The 7,500-nt window shown below is 52.0% G+C and overlaps 1 pseudogene; it reads right to left on the bottom strand.

Annotated features, from left to right (window-relative positions):
• Positions 1 to 329: 329 nt before the first annotated feature.
• Positions 330 to 7,500, bottom strand: part of LOC123482470 — a 12,187-nt pseudogene continuing 5,016 nt past the window's right edge.

Raw genomic sequence — 7,500 nt, forward strand, 5'->3', positions numbered from 1 at the left:
GGATAACAGAACAGAGGATAGGACAGCATCTGCACAACAAACAACCACTGCTGTCGCTCAGCGCTCCATTCCATCTTACACCCACCCGGTAACTGCTCTGTCTGTCTGGTTGTTACCATAGCAGCCATTGGAAAAACTCTAATGTGCAGCCTCTGTCTGCCTGCCTGTCTGTGGGACCCAGGAGATAAAGGTATTTAACCTGTAATAACACACAAGTCTAAGCTACTGCTGAACCAGAAATTATAATTTATTTCTGTAATTGTTATTTTATTGTAATTCTTCCCTCCTAAATCCTTATCTGGTCCATTCTCCCTACTCCCTTCACCCTATCAGCCGACTGACACATCGACGGGGCTGTAGTGGTGCTGGTCGGGAGTTCCTCGGTGTCCGACTGACACATCGACGGGGCTGTAGTGGTGCTGGTCGGGAGTTCCTCGGTGTCCGACTGACACATCGACGGGGCTGTAGTGGTGCTGGTCGGGAGTTCCTCGGTGTCCGACTGACACATCGACGGGGCTGTAGTGGTGCTGGTCGGGGAGTTCCTCGGTGTCCGACTGACACATCGACGGGGCTGTAGTGGTGCTGGTCGGGAGTTCCTCGGTGTCCGACTGACACATCGACGGGGCTGTAGTGGTGCTGGTCGGGAGTTCCTCGGTGTCCACATCACTAAGGACCTATCATTGTCCACACACACACCAACAGTCGTGAAGAGGGCACGACAACGCCTCTTCTACCTCAGGAGGCAGGAAAGATCTGGCATGGGCCCTCAGATCCTCAATTAGTTATACAGCTGCTCCACTGAGAGCATCTTGACTGGCTGCATCACCGCCTGGTATGGCAACTGCTCGGCATCCGACCACAAGGCGCTACAGAGGGTAGTGCGTATGGCCCAGTACAACACTGGGGCCAAGCTTCCTGCCATCCAGGACCTCTATACCAGGCGGTGTCAGAGGAAGGCCCTAAAAATTGCCAAAGACTCCAGCCACCCTAATCATAGACTGGCAAGCGGTACTGGAGTCTGGGATCAAAAGGCACCTGAACAGCTTCTACCCCCAAACCATAAGACTGCTGAACAGATAATCAATCAATCAATCAATCAATTTTATTTTATATAGCCCTTCTTACATCAGCTAATATCTCGAAGTGCTGTACAGAAACCCAGCCTAAAACCCCAAACAGCTAGTAATGCAGGTGTAGAAGCATAATCAAATGGCTACTCAGACAATATATACTCTACCCACACACTCCCTGGACTCTACCCACACACTCACTGGACTCTACCCACACACTCACTGGACTCTACCCACACACTCACTGGACTCTACCCACACACTCACTGGACTCTACCCACACACTCACTGGACTCTACCCACACACTCCCTGGACTCTACCCACACACTCACTGGACTCTACCCACACACTCACTGGACTCTACCCACACACTCACTGGACTCTACCCACACACTCACTGGACTCTACCCACACACTCACTGGACTCTAACCCACACACTCACTGGACTCTACCCACACACTCACTGGACTCTACCCACACACTCACTGGACTCTACCCACACACTCACTGGACTCTACCCTATACACTCCCTGGACTCTACCCACACACTCACTGGACTCTACCCACACACTCACTGGACTCTACCCACACACTCACTGGACTCTACCCACACACTCACTGGACTCTACCCACACACTCACTGGACTCTACCTACACACTCACTGGACTCTACCCACACACTCCCTGGACTCTACCCACACACTCACTGGACTCTACCCACACACTCACTGGACTCTACCCACACACTCACTGGACTCTACCCACACACTCCCTGGACTCTACCCACACACTCACTGGACTCTACCTATACACTCACTGGACTCTACCCACAGACTCACTGGACTCTACCCACACACTCACTGGACTCTACCCACACACTCACTGGACTCTACCCACACACTCACTGGACTCTACCCACACACTCACTGGACTCTACCCACACACTCACTGGACTCTAACCACACACTCACTGGACTCTACCCACACACTAACTGGACTCTACCCACACACTCACTGGACTCTACCCACACACGGGACTCTACCCACACACTCACTGGACTCTACCCACACACTCACTGGACTCTACCCACACACTCACTGGACTCTACCCACACACTCACTGGACTCTACCCACACACTCACTGGACTCTACCCACACACTCACTGGACTCTACCCACACACTCACTGGACTCTAACCACACACTCACTGGACTCTACCCACACACTCACTGGACTCTACCCACACACTGGACTCTACCCACACACTCACTGGACTCTACCCACACACTCACTGGACTCTACCTACACACTCACTGGACTCAACCTACACACTCACTGGACTCTACCCACACACTCACTGGACTCTACCCACACACTCACTGGACTCTACCCACACACTCACTGGACTCTACCCACACACTCACTGGACTCTACCCACACACTCACTGGACTCTACCCACACACTCACTGGACTCTACCCACACACTCACTGGACTCTAACCACACACTCACTGGACTCTACCCACACACTCACTGGACTCTACCCACACACTGGACTTTACCCACACACTCACTGGACTCTACCCACACACTCACTGGACTCTACCCACACACTCACTGGACTCTACCCACACACTCACTGGACTCTACCCACAAACTCACTGGACTCTACCCACACACTCACTGGACTCTACCCACACACTCACTGGACTCTACCCACACACTCACTGGACTCTACCTATACACTCACTGGACTCTTCCCACACTCACTGGACTCTACCCACACACTCACTGGACTCTACCCACACACTCACTGGACTCTACCCACACACTCACTAGACTCTACCCACACACTCACACATACTACACTGACACTCCAACACACACACACACACACACACACACACACTCCAACACACACACACACTCACTGGACTCTACCCACACACTCACTGGACTCTACCCACACACTCACTGGACTCTACCCACACACTCACTGGACTCTAACCACACACTCACTGGACTCTACCCACACACTCACTGGACTCTACCCACACACTGGACTCTACCCACACACTCACTGGACTCTACCCACACACTCACTGGACTCTACCCACACACTCACTGGACTCTACCCACACACTCACTGGACTCTACCCACACACTCACTGGACTCTACCCACACACTCACTGGACTCTACCCACACACTCACTGGACTCTACCCACACACTCCCTGGACTCTACCCACACACTCCCTGGACTCTACCCACACACTCACTGGACTCTACCCACACACTCCCTGGACTCTACCCACACACTCCCTGGACTCTACCCACACACTCACTGGACTCTACCCACACACTCACTGGACTCTACCCACACACTCACTGGACTCTACCCACACACTCACTGGACTCTACCCACACACTCACTGGACTCTACCTACACACTCACTGGACTCTACCCACACACTCACTGGACTCTACCCACACACTCACTGGACTCTACCCACACACTCCCTGGACTCTACCCGACACACTCACTGGACTCTACCCACACACTCCTGGACTCTACCCACACACTCCCTGGACTCTACCCACACACTCACTGGACTCTACCCACACACTCCCTGGACTCTACCCACACACTCACTGGACTCTACCCACACACTCACTGGACTCTACCCACACACTCACTGGACTCTACCCACACACTCCCTGGACTCTACCCACACACTCACTGGACTCTACCCACACACTCCCTGGACTCTACCCACACACTCACTGGACTCTACCCACACACTCACTGGACTCTACCCACACACTCCCTGGACTCTACCCACACACTCACTGGACTCTACCCACACACTCACTGGACTCTACCCACACACTCACTGGACTCTACCCACACACTCACTGGACTCTACCCACACACTCACTGGACTCTACCCACACACTCACTGGACTCTACCCACACACTCACTGGACTCTACCCACACACTCACTGGACTCTACCCACACACTCCCTGGACTCTACCCACACACTCACTGGACTCTACCCACACACTCACTGGACTCTACCCACACACTCACTGGACTCTACCCACACACTCCCTGGACTCTACCCACACACTCCCTGGACTCTACCCACACACTCACTGGACTCTACCCACACACTCACTGGACTCTACCCACACACTCACTGGACTCTACCCACACACACACTGGACTCTACCCACACACTCACTGGACTCTACCTATACACTCACTGGACTCTACCCACAGACTCACTGGACTCTACCCACACACTCACTGGACTCTACCCACACACTCACTGGACTCTACCCACACACTCACTGGACTCTACCCACACACTCACTGGACTCTACCCACACACTCACTGGACTCTAACCACACACTCACTGGACTCTACCCACACACTAACTGGACTCTACCCACACACTCACTGGACTCTACCCACACACGGGACTCTACCCACACACTCACTGGACTCTACCCACACACTCACTGGACTCTACCTATACACTCACTGGACTCTACCCACACACTCACTGGACTCTACCCACACACTCACTGGACTCTACCCACACACTCACTGGACTCTACCCACACACTCACTGGACTCTACCCACACACTCACTGGACTCTACCCACACACTCACTGGACTCTAACCACACACTCACTGGACTCTACCCACACACTCACTGGACTCTACCCACACACTGGACTCTACCCACACACTCACTGGACTCTACCCACACACTCACTGGACTCTACCTACACACTCACTGGACTCTACCTACACACTCACTGGACTCTACCCACACACTCACTGGACTCTACCCACACACTCACTGGACTCTACCCACACACTCACTGGACTCTACCCACACACTCACTGGACTCTACCCACACACTCACTGGACTCTACCCACACACTCACTGGACTCTACCCACACACTCACTGGACTCTAACCACACACTCACTGGACTCTACCCACACACTCACTGGACTCTACCCACACACTGGACTTTACCCACACACTCACTGGACTCTACCCACACACTCACTGGACTCTACCCACACACTCACTGGACTCTACCCACACACTCACTGGACTCTACCCACAAACTCACTGGACTCTACCCACACACTCACTGGACTCTACCCACACACTCACTGGACTCTACCTATACACTCACTGGACTCTACCCACGCACTGGACTCTACCCACACACTCACTGGACTCTACCCACACACTCACTGGACTCTACCCACACACTCACTGGACTCTACCCACACACTCACTGGACTCTACCTATACACTCACTGGACTCTACCCACACTCACTGGACTCTACCCACACACTCACTGGACTCTACCCACACACTCACTGGACTCTACCCACACACTCACTAGACTCTACCCACACACTCACACATACTACACTGACACTCCAACACACACACACACACACACACACACACACTCCAACACACACACACACTCACTGGACTCTACCCACACACTCACTGGACTCTACCCACACACTCACTGGACTCTACCCACACACTCACTGGACTCTAACCCACACACTCACTGGACTCTACCCACACACTCACTGGACTCTACCCACACACTGGACTCTACCCACACACTCACTGGACTCTACCCACACACTCACTGGACTCTACCCACACACTCACTGGACTCTACCCACACACTCACTGGACTCTACCCACACACTCACTGGACTCTACCCACACACTCACTGGACTCTAACCACACACTCACTGGACTCTACCCACACACTCACTGGACTCTACCCACACACTGGACTCTACCCACACACTCACTGGACTCTACCCACACACTCACTAGACTCTACCCACACACTCACACAACCCACACACTAACACTGACACTCCAACACACACACACACAACACACACACACACACAAACTCAAAATACACACACACTCACTGGACTCTACCCACACACTCACTGGACTCTACCCACACACTCACTGGACTCTACCCACACACTCACTGGACTCTAACCACACACTCACTGGACTCTACCCACACACTCACTGGACTCTACCCACACACTCTGGACTCTACCCACACACTCACTGGACTCTACCCAACACACTCACTGGACTCTACCCACACACTCACTGGACTCTACCCACACACTCACTGGACTCTACCCACACACTCACTGGACTCTACCCACACACTCACTGGACTCTAACCACACACTCACTGGACTCTACCCACACACTCACTGGACTCTACCCACACACTGGACTTTACCCACACACTCACTGGACTCTACCCACAAACTCACTGGACTCTACCCACACACTCACTGGACTCTACCCACACACTCACTGGACTCTACCCACACACTCACTGGACTCTACCCACACACTCACTGGACTCTACCCACACACTCACTGGACTCTACCCACACACTCACTGGACTCTACCCACACACTCCCTGGACTCTACCCACACACTCACTGGACTCTACCCACACACTCACTGGACTCTACCCACACACTCACTGGACTCTACCCACACACTCACTGGACTCTACCCACACACTCACACATACTACACTGACACTCCAACACACACACACACACACTCCAACACACACACACACACACACACTCCAACACACATACACACATACACACTACATACGCTCACACACACACAAAACACACACACGCATATTGATGCCACACACACACACTCACACACTTCACATACCCTGCTGCCACTCTGTTTATTATCTATCCTGATTGACTAGTCACTTTTACCCCTACCTACATGTACATATTACCTCAACTACCAACACTGCTGCTACTCTGTTTATTATTTATCCTGATTGACTAGTCACTTTTACCCCTACCTACATGTACATATTACCTCAACTACCAACACTGCTGCTACTCTGTTTATTATCTATCCTGATTGACTAGTCACTTTTACCCCTACCTACATGTACATATTACCTCAACTACCAACATTGCTGCTACTCTGTTTATTATCTATCCTGATTGACTAGTCACTTTTACCCCTACCTACATGTACATATTACCTCAACTACCAACACTGCTGCTACTCTGTTTATTATCTATCCTGATTGACTAGTCTCTTTTACCCCTACCTACATGTACATATTACCTCAACTACCAACACTGCTGCTACTCTGTTTATTATTTATCCTGATTGACTAGTCACTTTTACCCCTACCTACATGTACATATTACCTCAACTACCAACACTGCTGCTACTCTGTTTATTATCTATCCTGATTGACTAGTCACTTTTACCCCTACCTACATGTACATATTACCTCAACTACCAACACTGCTGCTACTCTGTT

This window comes from Coregonus clupeaformis, chromosome 34, assembly GCF_020615455.1.
Source record: "Coregonus clupeaformis isolate EN_2021a chromosome 34, ASM2061545v1, whole genome shotgun sequence".
NCBI lineage: Eukaryota > Metazoa > Chordata > Actinopteri > Salmoniformes > Salmonidae > Coregonus > Coregonus clupeaformis.